Source organism: Bos grunniens, chromosome X (assembly GCF_055505025.1).
Source record: "Bos grunniens cultivar Pamir isolate PY7600 chromosome X, Bosgru_T2T1.0, whole genome shotgun sequence".
NCBI lineage: Eukaryota > Metazoa > Chordata > Mammalia > Artiodactyla > Bovidae > Bos > Bos grunniens.
The window spans coordinates 11,289,579-11,305,965 of NC_141194.1; the positions used below are offsets into that span (position 1 = coordinate 11,289,579).

The 16,387-nt window shown below is 42.5% G+C and overlaps 1 long non-coding RNA gene across 8 annotated transcripts in view; it reads left to right on the plus strand.

The window, feature by feature from the left end:
• LOC147339776 (uncharacterized) overlaps positions 1–16,387 on the plus strand; it is a 118,302-nt gene that overhangs the window by 48,505 nt on the left and 53,410 nt on the right. For 7 of the 8 annotated variants that reach the window (XR_015158474.1, XR_015158470.1, XR_015158472.1 and 4 more), the window contains exon 2: positions 125–13,853. This is a non-coding gene — a long non-coding RNA (uncharacterized LOC147339776). The remainder of the gene's footprint in view (positions 1–124; positions 13,854–16,387) is intronic. The other variant, XR_015158476.1, reaches the window with a different exon arrangement.

The window sequence follows — 16,387 nt, forward strand, 5'->3', positions numbered from 1 at the left end:
TCATTCAGCTGTAACATGTCCCTGTGACTTGCTCCTTTCTTTGAGGAATAGGATTCATTTAGATGGATATACCACAGTGTATTTATCTATTCATGCAGTGATGGGCATTTGGGATTTTTTCCAGGTTCTAGCTGATTTCTTTGGAAGGAATGATGCCAAAGCTGAAACTCCAGTACTTTGGCCGCCTCATGTAAAGAGTTGACTCATTGGAAAAGACTCTGATGCTGGGAAGGATTGGGGGCAGGAGGAGAAGAGGACGACAGAGGATGAGATGGCTGGATGGCATCACTGACTCGATGGACGTGAGTCTGAGTGAACTCCGGGAGTTGGTGATGGACAGGGAGGTCTGGCGTGCTGCGATTCATGGGGTCTCAAAGAGTCTGACACGACTGAGCAACTGATCTCTCTCTCTCTCTAGCTGTCAAGAAGAATGCTTTGTTTGAACATTGGTCAAAGAGTATAAATGGGCAGTTAGAAGAAGGCAATGGCAACCCACTCCAGTACTCTTGCCTGGAAAGTCCCATGGATGGAGGAGCCTGGTGGGCTCCAGTCTGTGGGGTTGCGAAGAGTCGGACACGACTGAGCAACTTCACTTTCACTTTTCACTTTCTTGCATTCGAGAAGGAAATGGCAACCCATTCCAGTGCTCTTGCCTGGAGAATCCCAGGGACAGGGGAGCCTGGCGAGCTGCCGTCTATGGGGTCGCAGAGTCGAATATGACTGAAGTGACTTAGCAGCAGCAGCAGGCGATGAGTAAGTTCTGGGAAACTGATGCTCAGTGCGGGGCTGAGAGCAACCAACACTGTATTGTATTACTTGAAAGCTACTACAGAGTTGCTGTTGTTCAACTGCCAGGCTTCCCTGTCCTTCACCATCACCCAGGGCTATCTTTAAAAAAAATAAATGGAGGTGGTGGAGGGCTTAGATAATGCTATGATGCAAATCCTTTTGCAACGTATAAATGTATCAAATCATTAAACTGTGCAACTTAACTTCACACAATGTGGCATGTCGGACATATCACAAAAGTTAACGCTCATGTGTCAATGCAAACATCCATGGACAATGCATGCATGAATGAGTGTGGCTCTGTTCTAATAAAACTTTATTTGCAAAAGCGAGACAGGGGCCATATTTGTCCAAAGAGCTGTAACTGTCTGGCCCCTAGCTGTTACCCACATTCTTGAGTGCCTGGAAATAGGAAGCCTTACAGCCAAGCCATATGCATTTATCTGTTAATGCCTCTCTCTTCACATAACCTTGAACCGTGTTGGGGCAAGATAGTGTTTTGCTGGATACTTTTCTAATGCCTTGCAGGTTCCTAACACAACAGGCATGGAATAAATAGCTGTTAAATGCATGCTTGGGTTGGCTCAGTTGTGTCCGACTCTTTTCGACCCCATGGACTGCAGCCCGCCAGGCTCCTCTGTCCATGGGGATCCTTCAGGCAAGAATACTGGAGTGGGTTGCCATTCCCTTCTCCAGGGGATCTTCCCAACCCAGGGATTGAACCCAGGTCTTCCTCATTACAGGGAGGTTCTTTACTGCCTGAACAACCAGGGAAGCCCCAATAACTGAATAAGTCATACTCATGAAGCCCAAGAAATGGAACTATGCCTAATTATCAGAATTTGATTCAACACTCATGACGGCAGTACTCTGAAGATAAAACAATCGACGACACAAGAGGATTCTTCTTTTTGAGCTATGTTTTTTTCACAAGGATTTAGAGTCATTCAATACGATTCAGTTGGTGAATTATATCTCTCCAATGTAAAGGTTTTCTGCTTTTTGTTCAGTGACTAAGTCATGTCAGACTCTTTGCAACCCCATGGATTGTGGCAGCCAAACTCTTAAATTTTGCACAGTTACTCTAAGGCATTCTAGAAAATCATTTGCATGTTCAGAACATCATCAGAAAAGAAATACTATTAAAACTATCTTGATGTTTACAAGGAATAGATAACAGGAATGCCACTGGGTTTAAATGACATTTTCCCAGGAACTTACGAGATGATGAAGGCAATGAATTTAAGCATCAACTGTCATTATTAACATACACTTCATCTCTAATATGGTTAATTTAGGGACGTTCTACAGCGACGTATTCCCAAGCCAAAACAATTTCTTTTTAAGAATATACTCCAAATGCCAGATGCATAATTCTTTTTTGGAAATATACTCCTGACAAAGCAACAGAATGCTCTTGCCATTCTGAATAGCTTTTGAAACCTCAGCGCAGACCTTAAAAGGACTGACTCATGGCTCAGAAAAATGCAATAAAACTGAATTTGAATTAACAAAATGATACCCAGAAGGGAAAATAAGGCTGCCTGTGAGTAAGTGTATGTTACACAGTGGGTGATTCTTGGTCAAGAAGTATAATTTATACTCTGTATCGACTTGCTTTTATGGCGTTTTTTAAAGTTCAAGGTTACAGGCAGATTCCTACATAAGCAGCCCAAATTCTCCATCCTTTCTAATCCATGCTATCATGCTAATAATTCATGGCAATATTTGGAATGAAGGTCTTTATTTTGAGGTATGAATAGGTTGATGACATAATTTAGCAGTCATTCTGGGACAGGTCTGTGGGTGGAAGGAATGAGTAATAATTGTATGGAGCACTTATCATAATTTATGATCTGCAAGAATGAAGGTTTACTGTTAAGTAAAACCAACCTGTCCTCAGTTTAGAAAGCTATGAATAAAAAAAAAAAATAGAAAGCTATGAATATGATAATAAACTGGTATTACATAAAATAACACGTGTGTGCTCAGCTATGTCTCTTTGTCAACTCATGGACTGTAGCTCTCCAAGCTCCTGTGTCCATGGGATTTTTCAGGCAAGAGTGCTGGAGTGGGTTGCCATTTCCTCCTCCAGGGGAATCTTCCCAACCCAGGGATCAAACCCGGGTTGTGTCAATTGCATTGCAGGCGAATTCTTTACCCACTGAGCCACTGGGGAAGCCTACATAAAATAATGCCTCCAGAAGAGCACCGAGAAGTTTAGGGAAAAGAAACAAAAAACAAAAAGGGTGTTTGGGGAAGAATGGATATGTGTATAGGTATGGTTGAGTCCCTTCAGAGGTCAGCTGAAACCATCACAACATTGCTGACCAGCTGTTTCTTAGTCGCTTGGTTGTGTCTGACTCTTTGCAACCCCATGGGCTGTAGCCCACCAGGCTCCCCTGCCCATGGGATTTCCCAGGCAAGGATACTGGATCAGGTTGCCACTCCTTTCTCTATTGCTGCTACTATAATATATAAGACAGATAACTAGTAAGGACCTCCTGTATAGTGCAGGGAACTCTACTGTATACTCTGTAATGACCTATATGGGAAATGAATCTGGAAAAGAGGGAATAAATGTATATAGATATATAAAACGGATTCACTTTGCTGTATAGCTGAAACTAACACGATGTTGTAAATCAACTATACTCCAATAAATATTAAAAAATAAAAATAAAGAAGAGACATGCCTTTTGGAAGGAGAAGATTTACAGCATCAGACCTACCAGAGGTGTGCTGTCTCGTACTATGAGGACTACACCGTTTATTAGAATGAAACGCAGAGAAAACGCCATGTGCAAATGTGGGTTTCAAGTGCACTCGTAAGTTAAAGAGCGCTCCGTGGCAAGAATAACAATGACCATCTTTATTTGAACAGTGACAACGGCTCTTTGAGACCGACATAATCTGCCCCTGGCCATCTGTTCCTCTCTAATGGCCCGATTCATCACTTCCCAAAGAAAAGCCACAGAGAAGATATTTCTTCAATGAATCCTCAGTTCAAAAAAAAAAAAAAAAGAATCACAAAGAAAACTGTTGATAAATTTTAAAGGGTGTGGGGCTTCCTTTGACAAGCATGGAATTTTCTTTCTTTGTGGGTCAGATGATTCCTTTGGCGAGGCACCATGGTTCACCCTGTATGAAGTACAGAAACGTGCATGCATTTCTACACAAGAGTCTCCTGTCAGAATGGGGAATGGTGTCCAATTTCACAGGATCTCTAGTTTCCGCTAAGAAGGTTCTGGAAAGAGCTCACGGGCAGTGACCTCAATCAATATGATCTCAACAGGCGGCCTGGCCATCAGTCACCAGCATCTGATAAGAGCAGTCAGCCAGAGGATGATCATCAGAGAGAAGGAAGCTATAAAGAGATGAAATGCCCGAGTCACTCCAGAGGGAGAATTAACTGCCCAAGACAACACCATCTCACAGTTCATCTAGACTTCATTTACGTTCCTCAGGCGGACTGGAGGGTTCCTATATAAGAAGAGAAGATAAAATACCCTCACTTTTTTATTGTCTCATATCTTTCTATTATTATGCTACCTGAGTAAATCTTCTTACCAAGTGGCAGGCTTCATATTATTTCTACCACGTATGGTATTTTATGCTTCTGTTTATGCTATCGTGACTTCACAATGTCTTGCGTGATAGTGCAACGTGTTAGCTCAATTTAAAAGGCAGTATATGTGCAGCTCAGTTGACTCAATATGAAAAAACAAGTCTGTTAAAAATTGGGGCTTTCCTCAGAGCTCAGTTGGTAAAGAATCTGCCTGCAATGCAGGAGACCCCAGCTTGATTCCTGGGTCCGGAAGAGCCGCTGGAGAAGGGATAGGCTACCCACTCCAGGATTCCTGGGCTTCCCTGGTGGTGGGCAAAACACCTAAATAGACGTTTCTCCAAAGAAGACATACAGATGGACACAGGTACATGAAAAGATGCTTTGAATCACTAGTTATTAGAGAAACGCAAATCAAAACAACAATGAAGTTATCACCTCCCACAGGTCAGAATGGCCATCATCCAAAAATCTACAAACAATTAATGCTGGAGAGCGTGTGGAGAAAAGGGAAGCCTCCTACACTGTTGGTGGGAAAGTGAACTGAGGCAGCCGCTATGGAGCACAGCAGAGGTTCCTTTAAAAACCCAGCTAGCATGTGATTCAACAATCCACTCCTGGACATATATCCAGACAATAATATAAACCAAAGCGATACAGGCACCCCATGTTCATAGCAGCACTGTTCACAATAGCCAGGACGTGGGAACAATCTGAATGTCTACTGACTGATGAATACCCAAAGAAGACATGCTACATGTACACACTGGGATACTACTCGGCCATAAACAAGACTGAGATAATGCCATCTGCAACAGCATGGACTTCAAGACTGTCACACTGAGTGAAGTCAGTCACAGAGAGATAGACAAGTATATAATACCACCTATACGTGAACGGCACCCCACTCCAGTACTCTTGCCTGGAAAATCCCACAGCGGAGGAGCCCGGTAGGCTGCAGTCCATGGGGTGGCTAAGAGTCGGACACGACTGAGTGACTGAATGGAACTGATTATAATACTCGAATATGGAACGTCCCTTGTGGTCCAAGGGCTGAGACCCAGAGTGCCCAATACATGTGGCCCGGGCTCCATCCCTGCTTGGGGAAATAGATCCCAGATGACGCAACTAAGAGTGTGCATGTCACAAAAGAATCAAATAAATAAATGCCAAAATAGCAGCATCTGAACTGTCTTTACAGTTATCACTGGATCCAAGTTAACTCCTTAGGTTTTATAAATGGCACCAGGATTAAGTAAAGGGTATAGTTCAAGAAAGCTCAGTGAAAGCAAACTCCCATTACCCCGTTTCCTGTCAAAAATCCACACAATCCAAAAAACAAAACAAAAACAAAAACAAACAAAAAAAACAATTTAAAAAGTCTCTTTAGAAAACAGAGTTACCTGTGCTTGGTGCAATTTCTGAGATCTGTTTATCTTTGCAAAGATCCATGTTTTCTATCTTGGCACCAATACTAGGCTGATAATTTTAAGTTAAACCATGGCTGAGGACTGGGAATTCAAGTCTATTTAAACACTTTGTCTTCTGTACACCACAAACATCCTGACACTGGCTGGTTAACTGGTTTTCTCGCCAGCTTGAACAGCACACACGTTACTAACATCGTGACCTAACCAAAAAAGCAAAACAAAAGAAAGTTAAAAAAACAAAAACAACAACAACAAAAAAACAACAAAGCACCACAACAGAAGGTTTTAAATTAGGAGGGGAAAAAAAAAATCAAGAAACTGTAAACTCCCATTCCATCAAGGAAAGCCTGATCATTTTACCATGCAAAGTGGATCTAAACAGTGAATATGAACCGCTTGTTTTCATGAAGAGTAATGAAGCTCTTTAAATTCAGATTTATGGAATCGTGTGGAAAATGTGTCCTTGCCTTCATCTCATGTGACGGCAATCACCATTTTTCATGGTTAAAATATATATATATATATATATATATATATATATATATATATATATGGTTGTGATCAGTCTTAATTCAACACAGAGATGGTGGGAAGGTATTCAGCCTCTGGGTACTTCCATAAATGTGAATGGCCACTTCCTGTTATGCACATTTTTATGAAAATCAGTAGAGCTTGGATAAGATGAGAAAAGGAAATAGAATGAAGTTGCACCAGACACAGTCTTGACCTTGGGATGCCCAGGGTCCTCAACATTTCCAGTGTTCATCCGTTATTATAAACACTGGTCACCGTTCCACATTTTCATCCATAAGTAAAAAGTCAGCATTCTTCCCTTTCACACTGAATGCATTACTATGTTCCTTTTTTTTTTCCTGTGCTTTTAGAATTTCACTCCTGTGCATGACTGTAATTTTTATTCCTCAGGAGACAAAGAATGAGTTTATTGCATACTCAGGTTTTTTTTTTTTTTTTTCTACACCTGAGACTCAGTCAAGGAATACATATATTAAAGTATCCAATAAGGTAAATAAAGTATCCAGAACTGTCAAAAACCCTGGAAAATCTTTGGCAACAATTTATGCTCCTGAGAAACATTGGAGAGGTAAGCAGTCTGCTCTTTGAGAACTTATCCTGACCAGGATAAAGAGAACCTCAGAAGGTGAGTATGGTTTTCCCAGTAGTCATATAAGGATGTGAGAGTTGGACTATAAAGAAAGCTGGGCACTGAAGAATTGATGCTTTTGAACTGTGGTGTTGGAAAAGACTCTTGGGAGTCCCTTGGACTGCAAGGAGAATCAGCCAATCCATCCTAAAGGAGATCAGTCCTGGGTGTTCATTGGAAGGACTGATTCTGAAGCTGAAGCTCCAATACTTTGGCCACCTGATGTGAAGAACTGACTCACTGGGAAAGACCCTGATGCTGGGAAAGATTGGAGGCGGGAGAAGGGGACGACAGAGGATGAGATGGTTGGATGGCATCACTGACTCGATGGACATGAGTTTGAGTAAACTCCAGGAGTTGGTGATGGACAGGGAGGCCTGGCATGCTTCAGTCCATGGGGTCACAAAGAGTTGGACATGACTGAGTGACTGAACAACAATCAGGTAGAATTTAAGGCATATTCACAAAAAGTAGCAACCCCAATAAATTGAACCTCAATAACAGAATTTATCAAGCCTCCAACATTGTACAGATATGATTGAAAGGAATGTGTTCAATATAATGGGAGGTATTATGCCTTAGTGAATTTAATGCTATAAAATATAAGGAGAAATTGAAGATTCTAAGCTCTCACACAATGATGAGAGAATCTGAGAGGTGGTGAATTCACCTTTCTCCTACTTGCTTATCTATCTAGATTCTGACTTTGCTATTTTCTACTCCTATTTATTAGAGGACACTGTGGGTCTTATGGAGAAGGCAATGGCACCCCACTCCAGTACTCTTGACTGGAAAGTCCCATGGACAGAGGAGCCTGGTGGGCTGCAGTCCATGGGGTCGATAAGAGTCGGATACAACTGAGCGTCTTCACTTTCGCTTTTCACTTTCATGCATTGGAGAAGGAAATGGCAACCCACTCCAGTGTTCTTGCCTAGAGAATCCCAGGGACAGGGGAGCTTCGTGGGCTGCCGTCTATGGGGTCGCACAGAGTCGGACACGACTGCAGTGACTTAGCAGCAGTAGCAGCAGCAGTGGGTCTTAGCTCAGACATGAGATATTTTAAAGCCATACAAAACTGAGGGCTTCCCTGGTGGCTCAGTGATAAAGAATCCGTCTGCCAATGCAGGAGACACAGGTTTGATCCCTGGAAGATCCCCTGAAGAAGGAAATAGCAACCCACTCCAGTATTCTTGCCTGGAGAATCCCATGGACAGAGGAGCCTGGAGGGCTACAGTCCATGGGGTCACGACTCAGCGACATTTTTCATTGTAAGAACCACCTAGAGAGTCATAAATCAATGATAGAATTGCCCTTTTTCTGACGTAGCCAAATTCCTGAAAGGAAAATGTTAGTCGCTCAGTCGTATCCAACTCTTTGGGACCCCATGGACTGCAGCCCACCAGGCTCCTTTGTCCATAGAATTCTCCAGGCAAGAATACTGGAGTGGGTTGTCATTCCCTTCTCCAGGGAACCAAATTCTTAGGCATTTCTAATTCTCCTCTCTTTGTCAGATGGTTTCATTCAAGCTCTTTGTTTCTGTCCTGGGAGATAAGGTTCTGCTACAAGCGGTACTGTTATCTCGTGGCCACTAAAATTTCCTGTAGAGTTAAAGGGAACACAATTTCCGTGGAGGATAGCATTTTGATGTGCAATTTAGGAGACAACGTTCTCTGCTGCTACACACTGGGGATATATATATATATATATATATTTTTATCAAATGTCTTCATTCTTTCTACAAATTTAGATTTTTCTTTGAGCAAAACTTCATAAAATAAAGTCTATTTTATGGAAAAATGGACTTTTGATTGTGAAAAGTCTCAACCTCTATAGAAGCTAAATTTTTTAAAGATACTTTTATTTTTTTGGCTGCACCACATGGCACATGGGAATCTTTAGTTCACTAACAGAGATGGAACCCTAGCCCTTCGGGAAGTGCAAGTGTTAGTCACTCAGTCGTGTCCAACTCTCTGCGACCTCATGGGCTGTAGCCCACCAGGCTCCTCTATCCATGGGATTCTCCAGGCAAGAATACTGGAGTGGGCTGCCATTCCCTTCTCCAGGGGATCTTCCCAACACAGGGATTGAACCCACGTCTCTGGCACTGCAGGCATATTCTTTACTGTCTAAGCCACTATGGAAGCCTGAGCCCCTTGGAATCACTACTGCTCAATCTGTGTATGATGGGCGTATCCTGCTGCTGCTACTGCTGCTGCTAAGTCGCTTCAGTCGTGTCCGACTCTTTGTGACCCCATAGATGGCAGCACACTAGGCTCCGCCATCCCTGGGATTCTCCAGGCAAGAACACTGGAGTGGGTTGCCATTTCCTTCTCCAATGCATGAAAGTGAAAAGTCAAAGTGAAGTCACTCAGTCGTGTCTGACTCTTTGTAACCACATGGACTGCAGCCTACCAGGCTCCTCCATCCATGGGATTTTCCAGGCAAGAGTACTGGAGTGGGGTGCCATTGCCTTCTCCGGGGCATATCCTAGGAAACTGCAAACACAGAGTCTTAACCACTGGACCACCTGCAAAGCCCCTAGCATACTTCTAAGATGGGTTCTTTATCTTGAGTTCATGGCTACCAAAGACCACACTCGCTGTCCCTGCCAAATTCCAGCAAAGAAATGTTTATCTTCTTATAAACCTGAATAGTTTTTGCTGGAGGCAGCTGCAAGAATTCACGGAGACTCAAACACAACAAGAAGACTACTTAAAAGGAAGACACAATGCATTACCCAAGGACAGCAACCACTAGCTCCTTGAACTGAACGTTCATCACCAAAATTTTCTCCCCTTTCTAATTGACAGGAAGTTTCATTATCTGAAAACACTCTCTGTTTGTAAGGTGGACTGTACTGTATTATCAATTAAAGGGACTGATGGAAAGCTAAACCGGCCTATAACCCGCAGATGGCTAAAAACTTGTTTTTCATATAAAACCATTGTGTGCAAACTAAATTTAATTTCCCTAGTTCAACACAGGATGGATTTTTGTCTTCTCAGGGGCACAGACATTGTGATGACCCCCGCTGTCTTTTGAGTCCGGGCTTCAGCCATTTATTTCTCCATCACTTCCTTTCTTAGCAGCCAGATTTCACAGTAAAAGAGTTAATGTTCCCTGAATTCAAAAACGAGACTCTGAAAGCATCCATCAGAGTTTTGGTGGGGGATGGGGTGAGGGATAACATGAAAGAGCTAAACCGCCAGTCATTCCAGATGATGCTCCATGGGTCAGAGTGTTACTGTTGTCGTTTAGTCGCTCAGTCATGTCCAACTCTTTGCGATCCCATGGACTGTAGCCCACCAGGCCCCTCTGTCCATGGGATTCTCCAGGCAAGAATACTGGAGTGGGTGGCCATGCCCTCCTCCAGGGGATCTTCCCGACCCAAGGATCAAACCCTGGTCTCCTGCAACGGCAGGTGGGTTCTTTATGATTAAGACACCAGGGAAGCCCAGAGTTATTAACACAAGTTAAATGCAGAACATTCTAGTGGAAGGAAGGTTAAGGTCACCCTCTCCTTTCAACTGAGAGCCAAAGAATTGATGCTTTTGAACTGTGGTGTTGGAGAAGACTCTGAGAGTCCCTTGGACTGCCAGGAGATCCAGCCAGTCCATCCTAAAGGAAATCAGTCCTGAATATTCATTGGAAGGACAGATGCTGACGCTGAAACTCCAATACTTTGGCCACTTCATGCGAAGAGTTGACTCATTGGAAAAGACCCTGATGCTGGGAAAGATTGAAGGCGGGAGGAGTAGGGGACGATAGAGGATGAGATGGCTGGATGGCATCACTAGCTCGATAGATGTGAGTCTGAATGAACTCCGGGAGTTGGTGATGGATAGGGAGGCCTGGCGAGCTGCAGTCCAAGGGGTCACAGAGCTGGACACGACTTAGGGACCGAACAACACAACTTCTTTCAATAATGGATTTCTGTCATCAGTGGGAGGTACACACTCATTCCCATCTTTCCAAGTTCCTTTATGTATTCTGCTTTGTTATACATTTGAACATTTCAGACCTTCCCCAAGACACTTTGCAGGATTTCTGTTCCTGTCCATCCCAAAATAATAAAGTTACTTTCAAACATTTTTTTAGGAAATTTGGTTGAATGCTTTTATTTAATTTGTTTGTTTTTTGGTGATTCAGCTTCTCTGCAGTAGCCTTGAAACAAAGTCTCAGCTTCTGATTTCAATTGTCAATTTTTGTTCCCACCCCAGGATGAGAAGCAAGACATTAATGGGAAAATATATATATATAAATAATGCCAAAGATGCAGTCATGGTTTCCAGGGTACCAAGCAACTATTGTATCTAAAGTTTTGAGAAGTCCAGAGAATGTCCTGACCAAGGGCTCTTGGGTTTATTAGGGGACAAGGTTACAGGTGAAGGCCAGGGTTCCCTGTAAATGCAGAAAGAGAGATGTTCCCAGCATCGCTTTTCTTTTTTTAAATTTATTATTTTTTTAATTGAAGGATAATGGCTTTACAGAATTTTGCTGTTTTCTGTCAAACCTCAACATGAGTCAGCCATAGGTATACATATCTCCCCTCCCTTTTGAACCTCCCTACACATCCCACTCCTCTAGGTTGACACAGAGCCCCTGTTTGAGTTCCCTGAGACACAGAGCAAATTCCCGTTGGCTCTCTCTGTTACATATGGTGATGGAAGTTTCCAGGTTGCTCTTTCCATACATCTCACCCTCTCCTCAGGTCCATAAGTCTGTTCTCCTACCAAGCATGCTGCTAAGTTGCTTCAGTCATATCTGACTCTGTGTGACCCCATAGACGGCAGCCCACCAGGCTCCCCAGTCCCTGGGATTCTCCAGGCAAGAGTGCTGGAGTGGGGTGCCATTGCCTTCTCCACCTACCAAGCATAGCTTTTTGTAAAAAATTATTTTAATATTTTTTGTAATGGGGTGAGGGAGAGAAAAGAGAAAGACAAACACCACATCACTCATGTGCAGCATCTAAAATACGACACAAATGAACTTATTTACAAAATACAAAGACTGAGACATAGAGAACAGGCTCTATGGTCACCAGAGGATAAAGGGCAGGGCAGGGGTAAACCAGGAGCTTGGAATTCATAAATATAAAACTACTATACTTATTCATAAATATAAAATATAATAGTAATTTATATAATCATGTAATACTATGTAATAATAATGTAATATAATATCATATATAATAATATATAATCAACAAGGAGTTACTCTGTAGCAAAGGAAACTCTACTCAGGATCTTGTAATAACCTATAAAAGATGAGAATTTTAAAAAAGAATATATTTGTGTATATACACATATGTGTGTATATAACAGAATCACTTTGCTGTGTACCAGAAACACAATGTTGTAAACCAACTGTAATTTTTTTTTTAAAAGATATATGTACCTCAGTGTTCATAGCAGCACCATTTACAGTAGGCAAGGCAGGGAATATATGGCTCATTCATGTGGATATCAAAAGGAAGGAGACATAAATAATAGTATACTTATGGCTGCCTCCTGTTGGTGTATCACAAAAACTAACACAAGATCATAAAGCAATTATCCTCCAATTAAAAATATTTTAAAAATGTAAAGTATTTTTTTTGAGGTGGACCATTTTTAAAGTCCTGATTAAATCTTGTATAACACTGCTTCTGTTTTCTCTTTTGGTTTATGGCTGCACATCATGTGGTATCTTAGCTCCCCAACCAGGGACTGAACCTGGAATGTCTGAATTGGAAACTGAAAATCACTCAGTCTGTCCAAGTCGCTGCAACCCCATGGACTGTACAGTGCATGGAATACTCGACGCCCACCCCCCCCCCCCCCCCCCCCCGCCGACCCAGGGATCAGACCCAGGTCTCCCACATTCTTTACCAGCTGAGCTACAAGGGAAGCCCTCTGAATTGGAAGGTGAACTTGTAACCACTGGACTACCACAGGAGACCCCTGAGCATGGTGTTTAAAATCTGCTCTGCCTGTTATTCTGGATAATAACCATTGTCCTGCATGGTGCTATATGCTAGGATCACCAAAACTTCTAGAATGGGAGCTGGAGGAAACCACTTTCTCTTTGTCCAGCTGTCCTCCTCAACTTCTTGTCCAAGCTGGTCGCTCTGCTGAGAAGAGAACCTCAAGAGACTCGCCTCTTTAAAGTGTGGTCGTTTGCTGACTTGTCAGGTGAAATCCAAGGGGAGGACCCCCGCTGTTGAATTGACAGCAGATGAAAAGGGTCAACTGGTCTACAGGAAGGTCTTCTACAATCCGGCAGTTGACCTGGTGGGTCACAGTAGGGTTTGACCTTCCGTTTCTCCTCATGTTACAGGAGGGTTGGGACTAACAGGAGCCTGAAACTGGGAGAAGAAAGCAAGAGGCATCTCTCTTCCACTTTGCTGCCCCAGCGTGGACGTTGTTTCTGGTGGGTCTGGCTTCCTCGGACACATCTATCACGCAACTCACATACACCAGGAGTGCCAGCCAAGAGTTTCCTTGAGCCCCTCCTTCAGGTCTGTCCTTGTCCTGGGAATGGCAGCATTTCCCTGTGGATGTTGGCCCACACTTCTGTGATCTCAAATCAGTGCTTTCAGCTATGGAGCATCTCTCTGATCAGTACGTTTTTTTAAAACTCAAATCCCTCTACTGCAATCCCCGATGGCTCAGCAGGTAAAGAAGCAGCTTACCAATGCAGGAGACTGAGGACATGTTGGTGTGATCCCAAGGTTGGAAAGATACACTGGAGAAGGGAATGGCAACCCATGCCAGTATTCTTTCCTGAAGAATCCCAAGGACAGAGAAGCCTGGCAGGATACAGTCCACGGGGTTGCAAAGACTTGGACACCACTTAGTGGTCATGCAGCTATGGAAACGCACAGTGGGGATTTTCAAATCCTGGACTTTTACTGATGCCTTGAAAGGTAAGTTACCAATAGAAGTGCTATAAGTGCTTCAAGAACTATTATACTTGTTGGTAAGTATGTCAGTAAGATTTTATATATACATATACATATAGCCTGTATAAATTGCATATACATATATATATCTGTCTGCTGCTGCTGTTGCTGCTAAGTCGCTTCAGTCGTGTCCGACTCTGTTTGACCCCATAGATGGCAGCCCACCAGGCTCCGCCATCCCTGGGATTCTTCAGGCAAGAACACTGGAGTGGGTTGCCATTTCCTTCTCCAATGCATGAAAGTGAAAAGTCAAAGTGAAGTCGCTCAGTCGTATCCAACTTTTGGGACCCCATGGACTGCAGCCTACCAGGCTCCTCCATCCACGGGATTTTCCAGGCAAGAGTACTGGAGTGGGGTGCCACTGCCTTCTCTGATATATCTCTCTACATATATGCAAATTGCAACTCAAATTTCTTTTTTAAAGACTATTCACGGACATTTTCCCCAAAGAATACAGATAGTGAACATGTATCTTCAAGAAGAATTACACAAGCATGTCAGTAGGATTTTATACACACACACACATATATATGCAATTTATACAGGCTGTATCTGTTTGTCTACATATATGTAAATTGCAATTCAAAAATTTCTTTTTAAAAAACTATTCATGGACATTTATTTTCTAAAGACGACATACAGATAGCTAACATGGACAGGAAAGGACACTCACCACCACTAGTCATCAGGGAAATACAAATCAGAACCACACCTGTCAGAACGGCCATCATCAAAAAGACCACAGATAAGTGTCAGAAAGTATGTGGAGTAAGGGAACCCTTGTACACCATGGAGGTTCCTCAAAAAACTAAAAATGAAGCTACAACATGATTCAATAATTTGACTCCTGGGTATTTATGCAAAGAAAAACAAAAACTTACTCAAAAAGATACATGTACCCCAATGTTCAAAGCAACACCATTCACAGTAGGTAAGATTTGGAATTAACCCAAATGTCCACTGACAGATGTTGCATAAGGAAGATGTGGTTCGTATACACAAGGGAATATTACTCAGCCTTAAAAAAGAATGCCATTTGCAGCAGCATGATAGACATAGAGACCATCATACTAAGTGAAGTAAGTCGGACAGAAAGACAAACACCATATGATGTCATTTAGATGGAATCTAAAATAGGACTCAAATGAACTTATTTACAAAGCAGAGACTCAGAGACACAGAAAATAAAACTTATTGTAACCAAGGGAGAGAAGAAGAGGGAGGGATAAATTGGGAGTTTGGGATGGACATATACTTGCTGCTGCTACTGCTGCTGCTAAGTCGCTTCAGTCGTGTCCGACTCTGTGCAACCCCATAGACGGCAGCCCACCAGGCTCCCCCATCCCTGGGATTCTCCAAGCAAGAACACTGGAGTGGGTTGCCATTTCCTTCTCCAAGGCATGAAAGTGAAAAGTGAAAGTGAAGTTGCTCAGTCGTGTCCAACCCTCAGTGACTCCATGGACTTCAGCCTTCCAGGCTCCTCCGTCCATGGGATTTTCCAGGCAAGAGTACTGGAGTGGGGTGCCATCGCCTTCTCTGCATGTACACACTACTATATATAAATTAGGTAATCAACAAGCATCTGTTATACAGCACAAGTAATGGTAATATACTGTAATAACCTATATGGGAAGAGAATCTGAAGAAGAATAGTTCCATGTATGTGTGTAACTGAATCACTTGGCTGTACAGTTGGAACTAAGACAACAGTGTAAATCAACTATACTTCAAATTTTTTTTAAAAAGATGCATGCACTTCAATGTCCACAGCAGCACTATTGAGAGTAGGTAAGACGTGGAAACAAAGCACCTGTCTTATCAAGAGTGGAATGGATCGAGACGTGGTGCACATATGCCATGGAATACTACTCAGCCGTAAAAAAGAACAAAATTTTGCCACTTTCAGCAGCCTGTGTCTACTTGGGGGCCATTATGCTTCGTGAAGTAAGTCCAAGAGAAAGACAAATACTGTATATGATATCGCGTAAATGTGGAACCTAAAAAATTCAACAAGCTAGTGAATTTCACAAAAAAAGAAGCAGACTTCACAGATATAGAGAAACTACTGGATCCCAGTATGGAGAGGGAGGGAGCAGGCAATAGATGGGTGGGGATTAAAGGATATAGACTAATACATATGAAATAAATAAGCTACAAGGCTATATTGTATGGCACAGGGGATGTAGCCAATATTTTACATTAAATATGCTGCTGCTGCTGCTAAGTCGCTTCAGTCGTGTCCAACTCTTAGCGACCCCATGGACTGCAGCCCACCAGGCCTTTCCATCCATGGGATTTTTGCAGGCAAGAGTACTGGAGTAGGGTGTCATCGCCTTCTCCGTACATTAAATATAAATTACTATATTACTATTAGTAACATATTCTTACTATATATACTTACAAGTATACATATACTTACTATATAGTAGTATATACATTACTATAGTATACATTACTCTCTATATGTATGTGCACATACATATACATGTATGTGCACA